This window comes from Acipenser ruthenus, chromosome 51 (assembly GCF_902713425.1).
Source record: "Acipenser ruthenus chromosome 51, fAciRut3.2 maternal haplotype, whole genome shotgun sequence".
Lineage (NCBI taxonomy): Eukaryota > Metazoa > Chordata > Actinopteri > Acipenseriformes > Acipenseridae > Acipenser > Acipenser ruthenus.
Window position 1 is genome coordinate 6,822,516 of NC_081239.1, and position 11,863 is coordinate 6,834,378.

The 11,863-nt window shown below is 39.2% G+C and overlaps 1 long non-coding RNA gene across 1 annotated transcript; it reads right to left on the minus strand.

Moving 5' to 3' along the window:
* Window positions 1-3,081: 3,081 nt before the first annotated feature.
* On the minus strand, window positions 3,082-5,845 carry LOC131722769 (uncharacterized). The gene is made up of 3 exons (XR_009320014.1): window positions 5,741-5,845; window positions 3,622-5,211; window positions 3,082-3,197 (listed from the first exon to the last, which is right to left on the minus strand). It is a non-coding gene; the product is annotated as an uncharacterized LOC131722769 (long non-coding RNA).
* Window positions 5,846-11,863: the final 6,018 nt, after the last annotated feature.

Here is an 11,863-nt window from a genome sequence, read left to right on the forward strand (position 1 = left end):
CAGTGAATACAATTTAAATTCAGGTAACCCCTCCCCCATGCCGGAGTTGGTATAGTCCTTTCTCTATCAGGCGGCAGCAGCGTCGATGCAGCGAGTTTCACGCAGATATATAATCTGTGTTTCGTGTAATTATATTGATATTTCCCGTCCTCTTCTTCCGAATGAGATGTTCAAACACTAACGCGATACCCCTGATAATGTTTTTTTAGAAGTATATCAGGTTAATTCAAGTTGAGCGTCGTTGTCACAAACAGATCCACAATGGCGCAGGCATGCTCGCAGTTTCATAGCTTTCTCTTCGCTAGTCTTGCAGGTTCAGGGCGTGTGAACTTGTTTTTGGTAAATACAGCACAGGGTCGCAGAAAGGTGATTCTTTACGAGTAAACTTCCAGGCAGTAACCTCTGCTATTTCTACCCCATGCTTTTATTTAGTTTCTCTTAAACTGTATTCTTGTCTCCTATTCTTTATCCAGGACAGTATTCCTCCCTGCTGTCCAGCGGCACAGATTTAGACTCTTCCTCAGACTGCGCTGCGAACTAAACCAGGCAACAGAGCCGCGTCCACAGCAGCAGAAGAGTCACCAGCAATGAGACACGCCAAGGAGTGCGCTGCTCTGTGAGACTCGAGGGGACGCCTTATCAAAGCGCTTCCTCCAGCCTTTAATTAACTGCTATTGATTTAAAAAAGGACAAGACATCATGTTAATGTTACAACATGAAAAACTAAACACACTGAGAGCGCTGAAGAGGGCTTGAAATACAGTGTATTACTCAGCTGTGTGGTTCTAGTTTTGTAAAATGAACAGGTGGTTTACCTCTTTAAAATAAATAGGAGTTAATTAAAGACTGGCGTAAAAGCTTTGAAAAGATGTCCATTACAAAATCCAGATTCATTTTGTCTGGATTAAAAATTTTGAAAGACCGGCCCCTGGAGATCGCTGGTTCAAATCCAGGCTATGTTATATCCAACCGTGGCCGGGAGTCGCGAGAGGGTGGCGCACAATTAGCCGAGCGCCGTCTGGGTTGGGAGGGCTTAGTTCGGCAGGGTAATCCTTGTCTCACCGCGCATCAGCAACTCCTGTGGAGGCCGGACGCCTGCGAGTTGTCTGCGAGTTGCTGGCAGATTCAGAAACCTTTATATACTTACAATATAGTCCCCACTTAGATGGTACAGAACGACGCGAGTCCCCACTTAGATGATACAGAACGACGCGAGTCCCCACTTAGATGGTACAGAACGACGCGAGTCCCCACTTAGATGGTGCAGAACGACGCGAGTCCCCACTTAGATGGTACAGAACGACGCGAGTCCCCACTTAGATGGTGCAGAACGACGCGAGTCCCCACTTAGATGGTACAGAACGACGCGAGTCCCCACTTAGATGGTACAGAACGACGCGAGTCCCCACTTAGATGGTGCAGAACGACGCGAGTCCCCACTTAGATGGTACAGAACGACGCGAGTCCCCACTTAGATGGTGCAGAACGACGCGAGTCCCCACTTAGATGGTACAGAACGACGCGAGTCCCCACTTAGATGGTACAGAACGACGCGAGTCCCCACTTAGATGGTACAGAACGACGCGAGTCCCCACTTAGATGGTACAGAACGACGCGAGTCCCCACTTAGATGGTACAGAACGACGCGAGTCCCCACTTAGATGGTACAGAACGACGCGAGTCCCCACTTAGATGGTACAGAACGACGCGAGTCCCCACTTAGATGGTGCAGAGCAACTCTCACACACCAGTGTGTGTATACATATTGTGTTAATCAGCCTTGTTAATTAATAAAGGAAAGCTGCTAATTAGAGAAATAATGATTTTGTGATAGTAGTGTTAGTTCCATGCCTTATTGGGTTCATAATTCTTTGTAGATTGGAATGGAGTTCCCACATGGATAGGACAGAATGACGCACGATTTTGTAAATGCTATTTATACATTTGATTATGTTATTTTGTATATTGGGACATAATTCTATTAATATATTTAAAAATTATACTGTATATTTATAGTAATAATTATCATTTATTTATTAAAAATTATAAGAATATTTGGTACACATTCAGATATTTAGTATGATTAAAATCTTAGAAATAATCTTCTAGCTACAATTGAACAATTACAAAAAAAACCCTTAAGAAACTGCCATTTGTAAATGTTCTAATCAGTTCCAAGGATAGTTATCTAGAATGCAGGACTTTAAACCTGCTAAATGCTAATTGTAAGAAACCCAATGGGTGTGAAGAGCAGGGCTCTGAGTGGCTGCAGGCTCAGACACAGTCCCACTGCAGTCTGGGCAGGTCCCCTTTATAGGGTAGATGTGGTACAAGTCCCCACTTGGCTGATTTTTATTTAAAAAATATTTGCACAAATATTATCAATATACAGCTTAAAACATAATTTTCTATGTCTGTGTCGCTTCATGGAAATGTTGGGAATCTATGGTCCCCCACTTGGTTGGTGGAGAATCATAGTTCCCACTTAGTAATATAGACGTGTCTGTGTGTCTGTACTGTGTGTGTGTGTATTGTGTGTCTTTGTGTGTGTGTATGTGTCTGTACTGTCTGTATTGTGTGTGTGTATTGTGTGTGTGTCAGTGTGTCTGCTGTGTGTCTGTACTGTATGTGTGTCAGTGTGTCTGTGCTGTGTGTCTGTACTGTATGTGTGTCAGTGTGTCTGTGCTGTGTGTGTGTCAGTATGTCTGTGCTGTGTGTCTGTACTGTATGTGTGTCAGTGTGTCTGTGCTGTGTGTCTGTACTGTATGTGTGTCAGTGTGTCTGTGCTGTGTGTCTGTACTGTGTGTGTGTCAGTGTGTCTGTGCTGTGTGTCTGTACTGGGTGTGTGTCTGTACTGTATGTGGGTCAGTGTGTCTCTGCTGTGTGTCTGTACTGTATGTGTGTCAGTGTGTCTGTGCTGTGTGTCTGTGCTGTATGTGTGTCAGTGTGTCTGTGCTGTGTGTCTGTACTGTATGTGTGTCAGTGTGTCTGTGCTGTGTGTCTGTGTGCATAACCAGTGGAACAGGCCCCGCCCCCAGCCCTGCTGAATTCCACAGAATAAGAAGCAGAGACACAGAGAGGGAAGATGTTTCCTGTTTTATTTGTTTCTAGACTACATTAGAGGAATTGCAGTTCCAACAAGAAGCCTCTGCTTTTAAACAGGCGAGCGATTCTCCTCCTCTACTGCGCGCCTTCTCCTGAAAAAAAAAACAGCACAAGCTTGAAATAGAAGAATAACACTGATACATTATAAAATGCATTTAAGTAGAGGAGATTATATGGAGCGAATGGCCTCTTCTGGCTTGTATTATTATTATTTATTTCTTAGCAGACGCAAAAACGTAAACATTATAAACTACATTCAAATACAAAGTCACATGAAGTCAGACCCCAGGCAAGTCTGTTACAAGGATCTGCCCGCTTCCTAGAAAATATTTACATTTCTACTGATGGAGTCGCCTGCCTCGCTGAAGCCACGTTGCTGCTGTTTGTCAAAATGTTCACAATGAAGAATGTTACAGTTGCAGGGATGATGTCACTGAAACAGCTGGAGCAACATGTGTTGACTGAGAACTGCATTTAAAAAAAAGAACAAAAACCCGGACACTTTAAAAGACGTACCTTCACCCTGTGCGACTGGAGGAAGAATCAGGATAATGGGACCTTTTGACGCAGATGAAAAGAAATACAAAGAGCTGTGAGGGCTATGTGGAGAAAAACTGCACTACAAATTCATATGCATATTTTTTATAATTATTTTCGTGTTTTCAAAATGGAAAATCCACCAAACGAAGATAGTCTTAAACAAAACAAAACAAAAATTCTTAAGTTTATTTATTTCAAATGTTCTTACCTTATTTGTTAATTTGCCAGACACACACACACACACACACACACACACACACACACACACACACACACACACAGAGACACACACACACACACAGACACAGACACACACACACAGACACACACACACACAGAGACACACACACAGACAGACACACACACACACACAGACACACAGAGACACACACACACACACAGACACACACACACACACGGACACACACACACACACACACACACACAGACACACACACACACACACAGACACACACACACAGACACACAGACACACACACACACACACACACACACACACAGTAATAACAGTCAATAAAAACATCTTTATGCTTATTTTCTAAACACGGCGCAGTGGTTACAATTTAAACACTATTAAGTGTTTAAAAACTAAACACTTTGTTTGAATATGTAAAAAATAAAGTTTAAATTATACACCTGTTCAGACAGCACCTGTGAAACCTCACAGCTCTACCTCTCTGGACTACATGACACCCAAACTTGCATGTTCATTAACTCCCACTTATCTGCCTCCTGCCTTGCTGCTCCCTGCTATTGCTCCTAGTTAGATCTGAATATAAATCCTGTATTTGAATTCAACTGCACTGGAACTGGATATCTGCAGTAGTATTTTGTATAGCGGCTGCTCCTCTACTGCACTTCCAGCACTCCTATCTGATCCTGCTCATATCTGGAACTGGATATCTGCAGTAGTATTTTGTATAGCGGCTGCTCCTCTACTGCACTTCTAGCACTCCTATCTGATCCTGCTCATATCTGGAACTGGATATCTGCAGTAGTATTTTGTATAGCGGCTGCTCCTCTACTGCACTTCCAGCACTCCTATCTGATCCTGCTCATAACTGGAACTGGATATCTGCAGTAGTATTTTGTATAGCGGCTGCTCCTCTACTGCACTTCCAGCACTCCTATCTGATCTTGCTCATAACTGGAACTGGATATCTGCAGTAGTATTTTGTATAGCGGCTGCTCCTCTACTGCACTTCCAGCACTCCTATCTGATCCTGCTCATAACTGGAACTGGATATCTGCAGTAGTATTTTGTATAGCGGCTGCTCCTCTACTGCACTTCCAGCACTCCTATCTGATCCTGCTCATAACTGGAACTGGATATCTGCAGTAGTATTTTGTATAGCTCTTTAATCAACAGATTTGTGGTCTGTGTGGAATGCAGGTCTGCTGTAGATTTAAACACTTTAAATGACGTACCTCTTCCCTCAGGCAGCACTGCGGGTTCATTGCCAGCTTCTCTTTTGCCTCTAAAATAATCTGCTATATTATAGCTCGGTAGCTTATTCGGAGCTACAAAAAAAAACGTCTCCACAGCTGAAACAAAGCAAGAAAACTTGACAGCACTGTTCTGGAGAGTTCGACAACACATTCCTACAGGTCACACTCACACTAGTCACAAAAGTACTAATCAAAGGCCTTTTGGAGAAGAGAAACAGCAATACTAAACTACTATAGTGCTAAAACTATAGGTAAAGATATCATATTAACTGTAGTTTTTATACAGTAAACACTAGAATGGAAACCGCATTGAAATAGTACTACATAGTAAAAGAAATAGGAACATGATGGTACAGTGTTGGATTACATTATAGATACCACGGTTGTGAAACTACTTTTAGAAATCAAATAAAGTCCCGTAGGATTCCCATGGTGGTGCTACAGTAGGCTGTTGCATTATAGTACCATTAATAGCGCATGATGGTACTGGAGCAATCTAGGTAAAGTCCCTGCTTGCTTGCTTGCTCAAGGGTACAGCAGCAGCAGAGTTACCCTGCAGAAACATCTTGGATCAATGTGCAATTCTTTGAAAGAATATAGAAAGAGATGGTAGGATTGTACTCACAGCTGCAGAGGAAAGCCAGGGCGGAAATTAGCACCAGAGTCTTCATCTTGTCTGCTGGTCTCGGGCTGTTCAAGTCAGTGAAGTCAGAGCAGAGAAGCAACCGTATTTATACAGGAACGGGGCTCTGAAGTGAACTCTGTTATCATAATTGTTTGCAAGAATTTGCATAAAAGACAAAATATCTGCAACATTGCATCAATGAGACAGGTGACCTCACCAGCATATCTCATCATGTAAATACTGTATGCGAAGCGGGCTGATGTTTGTCATAGAATTGCCTGGGGTCTGACTTCATGTGACTTTATATTTGAATGTAGTTTATAATGTATACCAGCGAGAAGATGCCATTCGCTCAATATAATCTCTATTTCAATGCATTTTATAATTTACTCTTATTCTTATTATTACTCATTTAATTGGCTTACTGGAAAATAATTCCTTTGAGGGTTTCTGTGATGTCATAAACTACAAGTCCGTTTGCTTGAGTCGCTTAAAACAGTGTTTCTCAACCCTGGTCATGGGGACCCCACTGTCTGTCTGTCTGTGTCTCTGCTGGTTTTTGTACCAACTAAGGAACTGCTTTCAATGACTTAATTGAAGCATTAATTGAAAACAATTTGCATAATCAGAGCTTTTTAATAACTTTTTATTCAGAAAAAATATTTTAAAAATGTAAGCAAACCGTTTAGTCAAATGGAGTGTTTTTCAATGAAGTAATTGAGAACAGCTCCTCAGCTGGAACAAAAACCAGCAGAAACACAGACAGGCAGACAGGGGGGTTCCCACGACCAGGGTCAGGAAAATACTGCTTCTATACGTTATAAAATGCACTTCTCATCAGAGAATTCATTCATTCAGTGTTCAGACTCCTCACTGTTTAACTCTTTTCTCATTTCTTTCAACTGTTTTACTCATACCTGCACTGTAAAAATAGCACTAGGAAACAAATATTTTGTTAAAATAAGCCATACTTGTAAATTGTATAAAATCGAATACATTAGTAGTCTTTTTGATTTTTTCCCTATGGCAAAAATAAATATGTTAAGGGAGAGGTTTCATCTGGGTTCTTAAATACCTCGATTGGAAGGTAAAGTTTGGAGAACTTTCATTTAGAATTCTGGAAAGAACCAAAAAAGTCCTGTGTAGAGGACAAGCCAAAGAACTATAAAAAGTTCTGAGAGGAACTGATTGATCTTAGAGTGACATTTGAAGTACATAGTAGTCATACAGTGTAGTAGCCCATTTATTATTATTATTATTATTATTTATTTATTTCTTAGCAGACGCCCTTATCCAGGGCGACTTACAATCGCAAGCAAATACAAATACATTCAAGTGTTACAATATAAGTCATACAATAAGAACAAGAAATACAATAATTCTCAAGTGTGACAAACCACAATTCAATAATACAGCAGATAATAGTGAAAGTTACATCAGGATATGATTAAATAGTGATAGTTACATCAGGATATGATTAAGTACAAAATACTTCAGATTAAACACTTGGCAGATTAAAATATTCTGAGGTACAGGATTAAATGCAATAAAATAGGGGGCAGATAAGAGCAAAATAAAGCATATTTAAATGAAGGGTGATAGTGTCCCAGGATACAACAGAGGAGTTCTACAGGTGCTGTTTGAAGAGGTGAGTCTTAAGGAGGCGCCGGAATGTGGTCAGGGACTGGGCAGTCCTGACATCTGTAGGATTTATTAAACAGCTGCAATGCTTGTCAGTGTCGGGGCATTACAGCACTCTTTTGTTTAATTTTTGTCAACTTTTCAAATACGACCGGTTTCAAATCATCAGTGCTGCTATTTATTCTTAATAATGCCGTGGAACTCTCACAATGCTGTATTTAAATTAGTAGTATTGCGGCTCTCTTCATCAACATTTATTTTTTATACTTTGTGAATTGCTGTAATGAGAAAGCAGACTGTGCTTTCTTTGCACTGCGACTAAGCCAGTTTAGTACATCTACCCCTAAGAGCAATTGAGTTTTTGCATCTCTGCCTCAGGTCTGTTCAACTTTGGCAACCAAATGAGTCCTTCAGTGAGTCTCTGCTGCTGTCTGAGCAAATTAAGGGAGGCCACGTGAACCGGTCAGAGAAAAAATATCAATCCATGAGATGTCAGATAGTTTTATTGCAATATTGTGCTGGTGCTTTGTACGTTATCGCCTCTTTTTTTCCTGCAGTGCGAGACAGTTTATCTGATTGTCCAGCTGTAGAAAAGCTAGCTCTTCTACTAGTTCCAAGTAGATGAAGCCATTTAATTTACTAAAATGCAATGACCTCTTCACACCCTCCCCCCTCCCTTGATAGTTTTGTTTGATGTAGCACCGGTTGATTAGTTGGGGGCAGAGGAACAATTAGCAGTTCAGAAGTTTTTTTTTCTTTGTCCTAGCACAAAACACAAATAAATACAGTGCATAAGCAACTTGTTGGTTGTTACACTCTTCGAGTTATATTAAAAGGTATTTTAAAAGGTGACCCCATCCCACAAATTATTTTGAAGCAAATATAAGTAACATACTAAGGGTATATTTTCTTTGGTTTACTTCTATTATATACTTATTTTGTGAAACATTTTAGTAAATGATACAGCTGTATTTATCCTCCTCTAACCTCCTGGAGTCCTCACAATGGATAACAGCAGCGCAAAAGCACCTGCACCACTTTCACTGAAATTAAATTTACACTATATATTTATTTTGATTAAAAATAATAAATCAAACATAAATAGTTTATTTTTACCATTATATATTTTTTATAATTATCTCAGCGTTTTATTCTCGCCAGGGAATCTGTCTCGGAATACGTTTAAAAACGTAATTTTGTGTTTGCATATCTCATCATGTAAATACTGTATACGAAGCGGGCTGATGTTTGTCATAGAATTGCCTGGGGTCTGACTTCATGTGACTTTATATTTGAATGTAGTTTATAATGTATACCAGCGAGAAGATGCCATTCGCTCAATATAATCTCTATTTCAATGCATTTTATAATTTACTCTTATTATTATTATTATTCATTTAATTGGCTTACTGGAAAAGAATGCCTTTGAGGGTTTCTGTGATGTCATAAACTACAAGTCAGTTTGCTTGAGTAGCTTAAAACAGTGTTTCTCAACCCTGGTCATGGGGACCCCACTGTCTGTCTGTCTGTGTCTCTGCTGGTTTTTGTACCAACTAAGGAACTGCTTTCAATGACTTAATTGAAGCATTAATTGAAAACAATTTGCATAATCAGAGCTTTTTAATAACTTTTTATTCAGCAAAATTATTTTAAAAATGTCAGCAAATTGTTTAGTCAAATTGAGTGTTTTTCAATGAAGTAATTGAGAACAGCTCCTCAGTTGGAACAAAAACCAGCAGAAACACAGACAGGCAGACAGGGGGGTTCCCACGACCAGGGTCAGGAAAATACTGCTTCTATACGTTATAAAATGCACTTCTCATAAGAGAATTCATTCATTCAGTGTTCAGACTCCTCACTGTTTAACTCTTTTCTCATTTCTTTCAACTGTTTTACTCATACCTGCACTGTAAAAATAGCACTAGGAAACAAATACTTTGTTAAAATAAGCCATACTTGTAAATTGTATAAAATCGAATACATTAGTAGTCTCTTTGATTTTTTCCCTATGGCAAAAATAAATCTGTTAAGGGAGAGTTTTCATCTGGGTTCTTAAATACCTCGATTGGAAGGTAAAGTTTGGAGAACTTTCATTTAGAATTCTGTAAAGAACCAAAAAAGTCCTGTGTAGGGGACAAGCCAAAGAACTATAAAAAGTTCTTAGAGGGACTGATTGTTCTTAGAGTGACATTTGAAGTACATAGTAGTCATACAGTGTAGTAGCCCATTTATTAAACAGCTGCAATGCTTGTCAGTGTCGGGGCATTACAGCACTCTTTTGTTTAACTTTTGTCAACTTTTCAAATACGACCAGTTTCAAATCATCAGTGCTGCTATTTATTCTTAATAATGCCGTGGAACTCTCACAATGCTGTATTTAAATTAGCAGTATTGCGGCTCTCTTCATCAACATTTATTTTTTATACTTTGTGAATTGTTGTAATGAGAAAGCAGACTGCGCTTTCTTTGCACTGCGACTAAGCCAGTTTAGTACATCTACCCCTTAGAGCAATTTAGTTTTTGCATCTCTGCCTCAGGTCTGTTCAACTTTGGCAACCAAATGAGTCCTTCAGTGAGTCTCTGCTGCTGTCTGAGCAAATTAAGGGAGGCCACGTGAACCGGTCAGAGAAAAAATATCAATCCATGAGATGTGAGATAGTTTTATTGCAATATTGTGCTGGTGCTTTGTACGTTATCGCCTCTTTTTTTCCTGCAGTGCGAGACAGTTTATCTGATTGTCCAGCTGTAGAAAAGCTAGCTCTTCTACTAGTTCCAAGTAGATTCAGCCATTGAGCTCAAGCGATGAGAATGTGTATTTTTTTAATTGCAGTTCCAGTACATGAATAACACAACCTAGAAATGGCTGCAAAGCTCCCGGACAAGGCAAAGTCGTGTGAAACTGAAAAGCAACTGTAAATCTACTTTTTATTTTTTTTTAATTGACGCTACTCAAGACTACTTGGTTCATTAAATGCAAACACAAAATGAAGTTTTTAAACGTATTCTGAGACAGATTCCCTGGCGAGAATAAAACGCTGAGATAATTATAAAAAATATATAATGGTAAAAAATAAACTATTTATGTTTGATTTATTATTGTTAATCAAAATAAATATATAGTGTAAATTTAATTTCAGTGAAAGTGGTGCCGGTGCTTTTGCGCTGCTGTTAGCCATTGTGAGGACTCCAGGAGGTTAGAGGAGGATAAATACAGCTGTATCATTTACTAAAATGTTTCACAAAATAAGTATATAATAGAAGTAAACCAAAGAAAATATACCCTTAGTATGTTACTTATATTTGCTTCAAAATAATTTGTGGGATGGGGTCACCTTTTAAAATACCTTTTAATATAACTCGAAGAGTGTAACAACCAAAAAGTTGCTTATGCACTGTATTTATTTGTGTTTTGTGCTAGGACAAAGTAAAAAAAACTTCTGAACTGCTAATTGTTCCTCTGCCCCAACTAATCAACCGGTGCTACATCAAACAACACTATCAAGGGAGGGGGAAGGGTGTGAAGAGGTCATTGCATTTTAGTAAATTAAATGGCTGAATCTACTTGGAACTAATAGAAGAGCTAGCTTTTCTACAGCTGGACAATCGGATAAACTGTCTCGCACTGCAGGAAAAAAAGAGGCGATAACGTACAAAGCACCAGCACAATATTGCAATAAAACTATCTCACATCTCATGGATTGATATTTTTTCTCTGACCGGTTCACGTGGCCTCCCTTAATTTGCTCAGACAGCAGCAGAGACTCACTGAAGGACTCATTTGGTTGCCAAAGTTGAACAGACCTGAGGCAGAGATGCAAAAACTAAAATTGCTCTAAGGGGTAGATGTACTAAACTGGCTTAGTCGCTGTGCAAAGAAAGCGCAGTCTGCTTTCTCATTACAACAATTCACAAAGTATAAAAAATAAATGTTGATGAAGAGAGCCGCAATACTGCTAATTTAAATACAGCATTGTGAGAGTTCCACGGCATTATTAAGAATAAATAGCAGCACTGATGATTTGAAACTGGTCGTATTTGAAAAGTTGACAAAAGTTAAACAAAAGAGTGCTGTAATGCCCCGACACTGACAAGCATTGCAGCTGTTTAATAAATGGGCTACTACACTGTATGACTACTATGTACTTCAAATGTCACTCTAAGAACAATCAGTCCCTCTAAGAACTTTTTATAGTTCTTTGGCTTGTCCCCTACACAGGACTTTTTTGGTTCTTTACAGAATTCTAAATGAAAGTTCTCCAAACATTACCTTCCAATCGAGGTATTTAAGAACCCAGATGAAACCTTTCCCTTAACATATTTATTTTTGCCATAGGGAAAAAATCAAAAAGACTACTAATGTATTCGATTTTATACAATTTACAAGTATGGCTTATTTTAACAAAATATTTGTTTCCTAGTGCTATTTTTACAGTGCAGTTATGAGTAAAACAGTTGAAAGAAATGAGAAAAGAGTTAAACAGT